Source organism: Alligator sinensis, unplaced genomic scaffold (genome assembly GCF_000455745.1).
Source record: "Alligator sinensis unplaced genomic scaffold, ASM45574v1 scaffold237_1, whole genome shotgun sequence".
Taxonomy (NCBI): domain Eukaryota; kingdom Metazoa; phylum Chordata; order Crocodylia; family Alligatoridae; genus Alligator; species Alligator sinensis.
This window is the reverse complement of record NW_005841849.1, coordinates 1,918,576-1,930,598: the sequence shown is the minus strand read 5'-3', so window position 1 is coordinate 1,930,598 and position 12,023 is coordinate 1,918,576. Positions and strand designations below refer to the sequence as shown.

Sequence of the window (12,023 nt, the reverse complement as noted above, 5' to 3'; positions counted from 1 at the left end):
CCACAGTTTTGTGTCATCCGCAGACTTGGACAGAGTACACTTCACTCCCTCGTCCAAGTCGCTGATGAAGACATTGAAGAGTATCTATCGGTCCAAGGACCGAGCCTTGCGGGACCCCACTGCCCACACCCTTCCAGGTCGATACCGACCCATCCACTATGACTCTCTGGGTACAACCCTCTAGCCAATTCGCCACCCACCGGACTGTGTAGTCATCCAAGTCACAGCCTCTTAACTTGTTCACCAGTATGGGGTGGATACCGTATCGAAGGCCTTCCTGAAATCTAAGTAAACGACGTCTACCCCTACTCCTGCGTCCAGGCGTTTTGTAACCTGGTCATAAAAAGAGACTAGATTAGTCAGGCACGATCTGCCTGCTACGAACCCGTGCTGGTTTCCCCTCAGCATAATTTTTCCTGCCGGGCTTTCGCAAATGTGAGCCTTGATAATTTTTTCAAAGACTTTGCCAAGGATGGAGGTGAGACTGACTGGCCTATAGTTGCCTGGATCCTCCTTCCTCCCCTTCTTGAAAATGGGGACCACATTGGCTCTTTTCCAGATCAGTGTGGTTGTGTAAGAAACAAAGTGTGCATGTGACCTCTAGTGGCTGGCCTGTGCAAAAAAGAGTTGTCTGCCATTCACAACAGTGATTCTTTTTTCTTGGGTGCCTGAGACTTCCACTTTTGGAGGCCAAAAGATCTGACATCCATCCATGCTGTTGTTGGCCTCTCTGGCCTTGATCTAAGTCCAATTAAAGCCACATCGGGGAGTGGGGGGATGTGATGGGCTTACAAACAGTTTAGAAAAAAGTAGTGGTAGGATAGTATTAAGCAGACAGCTGGAGATACATCTGTTGCATTCAGGAGCACTGATCTGCACTATCTGTCGCCTTCCCTTGGGGATCCCTGTGTAAATAAATCCAGGGGGCTTTCCTATTGTCATGGGAACTCCTTAGGATGAGGACTGCCCCTTCCCATGAGCTGGGGACTTGTGGAGCATTACTCCTAGTACAAACAAATTGAACTAATGAGGAAGAGGAGAGTCTGGTTTCTCGTTGGCTTTTCTCATGTCAGTGCATACCACAAGGGTTTGCCAGGTTGGAGCCAAAGCACGCAGCACTTTCAGGATGGAGCTCTATATAATTACCACCCTTGCTCATGTTCCACGGACTGCTAGGCTGTTGTTATCACATGCTGGGTTATGGAGGATTTTTTAGATGCTCCTTAGTGCAGGAACCCATCATTGCTTCATTCATCTGTGAAGTGCCATGAACACTGACAGCACTCAGTGTTTCTATTTAATGTGCGGGATTATTTTGTGAATTCTCTGGTGAATGGTCTCGTCTAATCATGTGAAGACTCAATGCCTGGTCTGTGGCAGCCTCAGGCCCTCAAAATACAGCTGTGGTGGTGCCAGTCTGGGCTAGGGAGAAAAAAATTACTGACAGGGAAAAAATCCTGCTTCCTCCCCTTTTCCTGAGAGGCTGGCCTAGTCTTGCCTCAGCGATTGTTTTGAATCTTTGCTTAGAAGCTCTTGACTTGACTTGACTCCAGGCTTTGTTATGTGCTTTTATATAATGAGGGAAACAAAGACCTTTCCTGGACCATTTCCTAGAAAATGCCTGAAAAGTGATGCCTGCTAATCTCTATAGCAGTGTTTGCTTCAGTAGCTTCTCTGGTTTTGGGACAAAATGTTCAGTTCGACCACAAATTGCTTCTCTGTTGACCTCTGACAGGTGGCAAGACCCTGAAGCCCCTTCTAGGATGCTCCCCCTTGCATTTCTATTCTTGCTGGTAGCTGAGGAGAGGCAGTCAGCACAGGCAGCAGTCACGTGCTTGCCCTACTCTGTGTCAGCAGCCTTCTTTTTAGTTCAAGGTTTGTTGACAGCAGTGAGCTTGATCTTATTGTTTGCTCCTCTGTTCATTAATTAGCTTCAAAGGCAAAGATGCTCAGTTGGGAGCCTGCCTATCTCCGCTCTGCACTGCAGAAGGGTGGTGCAGTTCAGGAGAGCAATTACACTTTGATATAGAAGTGCTTGGACAACACATGGCGAGCGCTTGACAACCCCTCGGGATTGGAATAGATCACACTGAGCCCTAGGAACGCGCAGGGAATTGTTCTGACTATGTTGGACTTCACTGGGACTAACAGCTGAGCAAGCCGGTGAGTGCCGATTGTGGACTTGGCAGGATGGAGCCCAATGTCTGTTTCTTGGTCATATCACATGGTTACTTTGCAAGTAAAAGGAGCGTTTTTACCAAGTGCTCAGTCCTTCAAACTCAATTCAAGGGGTCCCAGAGAGGAGAAAACTTTCTATCTCACATCCCAGTAAAACAAAGCTGTTCCATAGACTGGATTGTGCCCTCAGCTGTGTCAAGTCTCTGTGCATCAGCACTACCGAGGGACACTTCCAGGAGTGCAGCTTCATGGGTAGAAATGTGCTCTGCTTCCCCAGTGCAACATCCCTGTACTGCAGACTCTTCCTAACAGAAGTGGGTCTTGCGTCAGCATCTCCATTTTAAATGGGGGGGGGGGGGGGGGGGGGGGGGGGGCGGCAGAGGAGATGCTCACCTGAAAGGGGGTTTCATGGTCAGACCTATAAATTGTTTCCTGAAGAAGCATCAGCAAGGATTGAGGTTGTATGAATTTATTTTATAGGCCTTTAAGGTAAATGGTTTCTCAGTTGAACTTGGGTATCAAGTGACTGGTTGGTATAATGTATTCTTTATGGAAAGCTCCAGCAGAGAGATTCTAGTGCCTCGTTTCATATTAATTGTGGCGGTCTGGATTTAAATTGGCTGACTACCTTTCATGTTCGGTACTTCTCCAGAGATGCTGAGCTGCAAAGTGGTACAAATTTCCAGATATATTATTAGGCATTGTGCACGTTACTTTATAGTACCAGTTACAAAATGCCTAAGCTGTAATAAATATATAGATACCCACCACCCTGCACAGACAGACGGACAGATATAAAATTCCATTGGGCTGACTGTGAATGCATTATTCATTTCTATGAGTTATTAATGATCTTGTAACTCACCAGTGACACACAAAATCAGAGCCGCAAGTGAATAATGAAAGGACATAAATAAAGTCCAAATGAATAATGTATCCACCATCAGGCCATGGGTATTTTGTTTGAACAATAGTGTTTTTCTTTGCTGTATCTTTTTTTTTTCCTTCCTATTTCACGGATTGTTTTTATTTGGTCAGTTTGCATCCTGCCACTTGATTAGTTGCAGGAGGTTCTGTATTGTCTTGTGTGATTAGATGGTGAATTAATTCTTTCCTGTCTCTTCTATTTTGCTCCAGATTTCTATTATCAGATTGGCACAGCTACTGATTTCTGGAAGGCTTCATTAATTTGCTTGTAATTCTCCTATAATGTATAGACAGAGGATATACAAGGGATTACTTTTGGAGACACGGTTTGTATTTATGTATCTGGATATACATTCTTATGGAGCAGGGGGGAAGGATGTTTCATCCTGTAAAACCAGCCTATGTAGGATTGTGGGCCCACATCACATTCATCCAACCCCCCAGAACGTGACTCGGAGAGACTGAGAAATGCATGTCTGTCTCTGGCACTTGTGTGTCATGCGTTGAGAGGCTTTACTTTGCACAACCATAAGCCCAGGCAGTGGAACAATTTGGTGCAGGTCTGACCTGTTTGAAAGCCACATCCCTGGTGTTCACACTGGGATTGCTCCAGTTTGGGTTCATCTCTGCATCATGGTGTAAGTAGGTAAGATCCTTTATTGAAGTAAATAAATGTTGCTTCTCAAGAAGAAAGCCCAAGAGGAAGGTAATTTTAGGACTTAGCTTTGGTTTGCTCTGGTGTCTGCATGTGCCTGGAGCCTCGCTCCTAGTGAGACGCAGGTGCTAATTCAGAGGCGGGCAATTATTTTGGGCAGAGGGCCGCTTACTGAGTTTTGGCAAGCCGTCGAGGGCTGCACAACAGGCAGCCAGGGGCAGATAAATATGAATTTTCTAAATTTTTTAGGGGCCCCACGGGATGGATAGAATGGCCTGGCGGGCCGCATTTTGCCCACCCCTGTGCTAATTACTATGGAAGAAAAGAGTCCCCTACCTAAACCACAGGCCATTTCCACAAAGTGAATGGAGCCCTGATTTTGTAACTAGTTAGGATCCCAGTCAGTCAAACTGATAAGAAGCACCATGGTCTGTTTTGTGCTGGTGCAGTAGCATACTGTGCTCTCCCATCTTCTCACTCTGTTGCTAGCAGTACGCTACACGGTACATTGGGCTCCTGGCCCCTAGGCCTCCATGGCAGCTGTCATTGCCAAAGATGGAGGGCATTTTATTCTTTTTCCTGGACTCTTTCCACCATCTTCTAGAGTTGAGATTTCATATACAAAACACGTAATCCTCTGCCCCAGCTCAGGGTGGGGCTTTCATTTCATGGAGACCTTCCTGATGCTGCAGGCTGCTGCTTGCTCTAGGGTTTGATAGCTCCTGAGAGAAGATGGGAAGGTGTTACCAATTAGATTATGGAAGGAAATAGTAAGGGACCAAGTAAGGCTCCCCCAAGAGTCACAAACAGAAGTTACCTGTTCTCCAGACTCCAGCCTCAGGACATTTCTTTTCAGCTCTAGCAAGGAGTGAGTTCAGTGGTAGATTAAGATTGACTGGGGCCCTGGGCAAACAGAAAATTGGAGACCCCCTACCAGGCAAGGGCAGGTTCCCTCTGCACCTGCCAGGGGGCTGCAGCTAGGCCTGCCCGGCCTCCTCAGCATGTCTGGGGCAAGCCAGGGGGCATGAGCACCGCTGACGTGAAGGTGGCACGGCCCCTCTGCCTGGCAGGTGTCGCACAGCCAGAGCTGCAGTTCCCCAGCGCTGCAGGACGGGCTGGAGCCAGGGTCAGCTTGTTGGGGGACATGAGCTCTGCCCCTGGCTGCCCGCCCACCCCTCTGCTGGCCTGGGCAGGGCTGGGCTGTCCCGTCCTGTCCCAGCAGCGTTGGTGCCAGTGGCTGCCTGCAGATGGCAAGGAGCAGAAGCGGGGCTTGGCTACAGCTGACACTAGCTGGGGACTTGGGCAAAAACCAGCAGAAGCAAAAGCAAGATGCTGAAAAAGGAAGCATGACTATATGCTGCTCTCCCCTCAGAACGGTGTTGGTCTCAAGAGATCAGGATGTGAATTGCAGCCAACACACTTTCCTTCCCCTCCAAGTCCCCAGCAGACCTGACACCTCCCCCAGCACTAGTTGGTTTAAAATGTAACTAGTATTAGAAGGGTACCTCTGAATCCCTGGGGAAACTCATGCGCAGGCCAGTGTTTTGGTTAATGGGCCATGCAGCCGTTCTGATTTGGAGTGCCTGTAGGAGATCAGCCCTGGCTAGCTTTCTGCTGCATGGTCATTACACCTCACAACCTTACATGAATGAATGAATGAACATGCTGGGCAGGTTTTAAGTGGTGGCAAGGTCAGGCCCTTCTGTGATGAGACTTTGAAACTATGAAGCGAAGCTGTCTAATACTTCCTTCCCCAGCCCCCATAGCCCCCAAATTCTTAAAGCTGAGACAGTGTCAAGAACCCCCTCCCCCTGAACATTGCAATATTCAGCTTGTGCTTGATGGGGCTGAAGCTGTTTTCAAATCGCTTTTCCGCTTTTTAGAACACAGCTCTGGCTTTGATCAGCAGCACAAAGTGATCAGGGGCATTTATTATTCCACAGATATGAGCTGGCAAAGTGTTCCTCATGCATCAGATCTCCAGCAAGGCGAGGGAAAGCAGGCAAGGCAAGAACTTCAAAGATCAGGGGAGGGAAAGATTGTAGGGTAAGCTTAATGTTCTCCCCTCCTCCCTTCTCTCTGTCTCTAGCGTTTTGTCTCTATTTGGATCCAGCTATGGCAATAAACAGAAAGATGCTTCATGACATATTGTAAGACATCCTCTGGAAGTGGAGGATGTACTTAACCTGTGTACTGCAATAGTGATGCTCAGGACCAGATTGAAAACAAAATGCAACCCAAGGGAAGCTCTGCTGTGGGCAGTGACTGAAGACTTCTCTTTGGTGTGCTGTGATTTCAGTGAACAGAATTAAATTCATTCAAAAGAAACATGACTGGGTTGGAGGCCAACTTCTAGAAGATGAACATTGTTCACATGAGCAGGACAATTGTGTTTCACCTGGTGGAATGAAGTGAGGACTGCTTCTCTGGTGGTGGCACCGTTCTAGAAACAGAAGAGATGTAACACTCGGATTTAAGGCCATAGGTCAGTGTCTGTCTGGTAGGAGTTAGGAAAATAACTTCATCTACAACCAGTCCGTCCAATCTTTTTTCTCCATTTTGCCCCTTCCTCCAAAAGAGTTGCTACCAGTCACTGTCAGATCAACCCTCAGTCTCTCTTAGTATTGCAACTCCTTTGTTTCCTGTTCGGGGTGTAATGCTTCTAGCAAGATCTATACAGTTCTTCTCTTCCTGTCCCAAAAAAAGGCAAATGATCCCTTTGCATTAAAATCAGATCAGGGTCCAAAATGTCTTGTAAAAATGCTGCAGTGACTTTATTTGGAGCTGATATTTGTTCACACTTTTTCTGACAATAGAAATATGAACTCCCAGGCTAACAGTGTTCAAGCACAATTGGCTTAATCTCCCTTCAGTATTTAACACTGGCAACTCTGCCAGGTGCTGTGGACTTTCAGTGAGCTGATGCTTCTTGCATGGCTTAGCACGCACATGACACAAGTGGTACAGGCCTAGAGCTGAGAACACACACTTTCCATTCCAAGGCTGATGTCTGCACTCCCATTGTCTGTCTTTGGCTTATGCCTTTTTTAGGTGAATGTCCCATCACATCACACAAAACAAACGTATTTCCCAGTTTAACAATGCAGGGACTTCCCATGAAAACTGAAGTTTAGCAGCCCCCACACTGGTAGAATGGCTTTGATGGTGCAAGTGCGCCATCTTCAGGTCAGAAAATCCATCATCAATGCCCGCACAAAGCGCGGCCAGCATGTGCTAAGTATACACGCCCCAGACACTTATACAGAATGGTGTGGCTCTTATGCCACAGATGTGCAGCCAATTCTACTCTGTTTTTTTTCAAGAAGAAAATCCTATTCTTTGCTTTTTGCGACTAGATCTTACTTATACGTGTGTAACCATGTTTCAGTTGGTTAAATGGATTAATAGGAGGCATTTGTTGTAGCTGTCTTTGTAAGAAGCTGAGGATTGGGACTTGTGCTAGAATGAAAGTAGGCTGCTTTTGAGAAGTGCTTGGCTTGTGTTAGCCCAGCAGGGTGAATATTTAGAAGGGATAGGATTGCTGCTGATAAATACATAAATGGAAGAGGGAGGAAAAACACCAGGGAGGGAGAAGAGCAATTTAATATAAATATCAAGAGCAATTAGGCAAAAGCTGGCAATGTACAAACTTAGGCTAGAAATTATTAAATGATTTCTAACTCTCAGTGGTGTGAGATCCAGGAATAGGCTTTCAATAGGAGTAATGAGGGCAAGAAACCAAATTAGTTTTAAGCTAGATCTTCATACCCTTATGACTAGGAGCATGTGATATGGCTGCTTGCAAAGAGGTTCCTTCCACATGTGTCTTGCATTCCTGTGTAATCATTGAGGCAGTGTTGCAATGTGCCACAAAGCCAGAAAGGGCAAAAGTGTAGAGGCTTATCCTGTTGTTAGATTTTTGAGCTCAGTGCTTGTTAAAGGAGAGGAATGACAGGTCTCAGAAAACAACAGCACCAACAACAGTCACTGGGCTCTTTATCTGCAGAGCCAGAGCAGTAAGCTGCACTGAGCTCTATCAGGTAACTCTGCCAACGTGCCTCACCTTTGGGAGAAAGCGAGAGATTGTGGTATGGAAGTAGGATAAACCTGCTGACTGAATGGAAGATGCAGAGAGCTACCAGCATGGGTGAAAATGCAGCGAGTCTTCGAGAGCTCCAGGTAACACGATCAGCATGTACAAGTATCTTTAGGGGCAGGGAGTGAAATTCTGGGGCCTTAAGTCTAATGGAGAAAGGTCGTAATAATGATTCAATAATTACTTGAAGCTAAAGCCAGACAGATTTGGAAATAAGGACCTGTCATGTTGTAGGTTCAGTTCACAGAGGCCTGAGCCCCTCTTACAAAGTGGTTTCTTTAATAATTTGAATTATGCTAACAGCACCCAGACACACACAGCCATCAGGTTCTCAGCTAAGTGTAACCAGAATGTCCTGGAGGGGAGCTGGATAACAGCTGAGCCCTTAAAGGTATATAATCCTCACGGGGCCCAAATCCTATTCTGCCTTAAGGTGCTTTAAATACTATTTGTACATTCAAGTACTGATGAACAAAAGGCATTTTTGCCATTTACACAAGCTTTAGATCATTTTTCTACCTGCATAACTAGAGTTTACCCATTTGAGCAGCGTAGGCAGAGAAAAACCCAGTGGACCAGCGATGGGGGGAGGAGGGCAAGAGGAGGGGGACCTGCTCCTGCTCTCGGTAACTTCTGCAACTTGCATTCAGACCCAGATCCCCAGCCACAAAGCCAGGCCCCTTCATGGGCCAGCCTCCCCAGCAGGGATAGCAGGTGCTCTTGGTTCTGCTGAGCCCACAGCCTGGCAGTTAAGGCAGGTCTTTGGGAAGTGGGACATGTGCGTTCAACCCCTTCTGGGTGAGGGGGAAGCTAGAAACTGCATCACCTACTCACTGGGTAAGTGTCCCAGCCATTAGGCTAGTGGGTGAAAAGATACAAGGCTGTCTTCACAATACATAGCACAGCCTCCTTGGTTTTCTTCTTTGACTGGCTTTTTGAGGACTGTGCCTTCCCAGTTGGAATGGAATTGCTACCAGGAGAAAGGGGCTGTAGTGCCTCCCTTGGGAACAGGCTCAGCACAGCAAATGCGATCATGCAGGAGGAACTGTTTCTATTTAGATACATAAGAAGCACTCTGGTGCCATTAGAGGAGATGGGACTTGGGCCAAGGAGGGGATGGGGGACGGTGGACAGTTTAACCATTGGAACAAACTACCAAAGGAAATGGCTGAGTCTCCAGGCCTAGATGCCCTTCTAACCAAGCCTAGATGTCTGCCTGGAAGATAGGCTTCAATCAACACAAGCAATGCAGCTACTGCGTTCAATACAGGGGTAAGTGGGTGAAACTTGATGTCCTATGATATATAATGGAAGGCAGACTAAATGAATGATCTTTTCTGGTGTTAAACTCTCTGAACCTCTGGGAACATGGGACATGACATTTCAAAACCACTGACTAGGTAGCTGAGGGTCTAGTTAAAGCAGTGGCTTCCCTGGCCACTATGATCAGTTCAAACCAATGTTTAAACCATAAGTCTGAACATTAAAAAATATATCCTTAAAAACAATTTCCTCCTGCAGCATTGGATATTGGCAAGGTTTTCTTGGTGTTGGCTGAAGGCAGCTTCCCTGATAGTGTTTGCTTAGAAACTGGCTGATATGCCTGTGCTTTGTGAGGCAAAGTGGTATCTTATATTGGGCCAACATGTATTGCTGGGAGGGAAAGCAGACTAGTTTTCGGGGATCAAGCATCCTTCATCAAGGGAAAGAAGCACTCATAGGCCAAACTAAATGTAATTGCTTTTATTTAACTTATATTAATTAATTAAATTAGTTGAAAGGGCAGTGTGCTGTTACCACCTGTGGAGCAAAAAAGATGTTAACAGAGGGAGAGGGCAAGTTATGAGCCATAAATCCAATGTCTCATAAGTCCATGGTTTCCTGTGTCTAGTAAAGTTATTATTTTCTATTTCCTGGGCAGTTTCCTGAAGCACTAGGTAGGTTTCCCTTTGAAGATAAGGCTTGCGAGCCTGGAGATGGAGTGAGCCTTTTGTGAAAAGCATTCTCTCTCTGGTGACAGCCTTTCTGCCCTGTGTCTTTTTGTTGTTGGAGGTCATTCTAATGCACAGTGGTTGCTTGTTTCACCGGTGCAGTTTTTCATGAAGGCATGTGGTGCATTGGGGAGGGAGGCATATTCTGATCTGGTTAGGCATGTCTAGGATCCATGGGTTCTGGTGGGTATTTTTTGCGGGGGCAGAGAGGAAAGGCAGTTGTTTGTGGGGAAGACCTGTGAGTATTTTGGTAAGGTCTGGTTCCATCTGATGGGCATGTTGGTCAGGGGAAAGTCTGATGGAGGAAGATGTTTGAAAACCAAGAGGGAACATGAGTTTAGAAAACATCTTTCCATGATGTGCCCTTAAAATAAAGCATGCAAGAGGTTAATGGTCTTTCATTGACAAACATATTTTTATCCCAAGGCACTGCACAGTGGTTACTATTTTAAACAACTGTTTTTAACAATAAGTATAATGATAGCACTGGGTAAAGGAAGTAAGACATCCCTGTGTTTATGCCCTGTGCTTTCCATAAGCCGGCTTTCTTATCATCTGTCTCTCAGGCTTCCTGTATAGCAAGATGGCTCTGCTAGGCCTAAATGCAGTTTATAAAGCAATATTTTCAGAGTTTATTGTTGGTCTCTACACAGAGGAAACATTTTTTCATTTCCTCACGCATCCCAAAGTTGGGTTAATAGGAACCAATGTTCACTGTTCCAGGCATAGAGCAATATCCTAATAAAGTCCAGTTGAAAATAAGCCCCAGTAGTCAGAAACAATTTTGCTTGAGTTTCCTGATTGGAATCCAGATGATTGAATGGAATTCCTCAATGAGCAGCTGGCATCCATGCTGCAGACAGAAGGGAGGGGAAGACTCCTTTAATTATCTTCAAGTCAGGAAAGATCAGCAACTTGAATCAAACCAGATGGAGGATATAATCTGCCAGCAATACTTGTGATTGGATAAATATAGCTCCATGGTTGAGAACATAAAGACAAAACAAATGGTGATGGAAAAAGGAATTTCTCCAGAGGTTGGCCCTGTGGACACTAGGAGATTTATACAATAGCTATTCTCCAAGGTGGAAATGGAAAGATTACATGTAAAGGATGAGGAGTCTTCCTGCATCTCAGTTGTGAGGCTGCCCTTTGTTGTAGCTGAATGTTGAGAGGTTGGTTTGTTGTGCAGGTCACCCCCGAGTGTGCACTCTTCTCGCCCCCTCTCCCCACCTCCCCTGCACCCCTGGTAGCCGCCCCTCGGGGAGGCCTGAGATTCTGGTCTGTTTGTTCCATCTTCTGACTTGGACCATCAAGGCTCACGCAGGTCCAGATGTCCCAGGTTTGGCAACTCCATTCCCTCTTCCCCTCCCCTCCCCTCCAGTCACGCAAGGGCATGACAACACATTGTGGTTGGAGTTCCAGTCCTGTGAATGCAGATTGCTCAAGAGCGATTGGATGATGCCAGAAAGAATGTTTTTTCCCAGCCAAAATTACTGGCTGATTAATGGCTAGATTTTGGGTTTGGAGTACTACTACACAGTGATCCCACAGCTTTAAAAGGGGTGAAGAGCAGAGGGTGCTTTGGCTGTCATTATGCAGATCTAACATACCTGTTGAGCACTAAAGCTCCCATCGTGTAAACTGATCACTGGGGACTGAACCACCTCTTTCCCCACAAATAAACAGCTCTTCCCCCAACGAATACCCAAGACTCCACTGATGTTAAATGGGGCTTTGTACAGTGAACCTATTTGCAAGAGCAAAGCCTTAGTTCATGATTGCTGTTGGAGGATCTCTCATGCCCTTAAACTTTCCCAAACAGACCTTCTACTTCTGTGCTTCACTAAAGGCCAGGGCCTATATATTGCAGGAACAGGGATATAGACATGGATACTACTCTGAGTAATGTACCCTAACTCTACCCTGAGGTAGCTTGATTTGCTCTTTCCCATTTGTCCCCTTCATCCAATGACACTAATGCAACGGTGCCCATAAAGGAGGTAAGGCTCTTGCTAGATACAGAGCAGGAGTCGGGCATATGGAGATTATTCTTAGAGCAACTGACCTCTGCCCTTACCCACTTTGCATCTCTGCTTCATAGATTCATAGATGTTACGGTTGGAAGGGACCTCAACAGATCATCGAGTCCGACCCCCTGCATGGCAGGAAAGAG

The 12,023-nt window shown here is 46.2% G+C and overlaps 1 long non-coding RNA gene across 1 annotated transcript in view; it reads left to right on the top strand.

Annotated features, from left to right (window-relative positions):
- Positions 1–7,706: 7,706 nt before the first annotated feature.
- Positions 7,707–12,023, top strand: part of LOC112551031 — a 58,952-nt gene continuing 54,635 nt past the window's right edge. The window contains exon 1 of the long non-coding RNA XR_003095141.1: positions 7,707–7,939. This is a non-coding gene — a long non-coding RNA (uncharacterized LOC112551031). The remainder of the gene's footprint in view (positions 7,940–12,023) is intronic.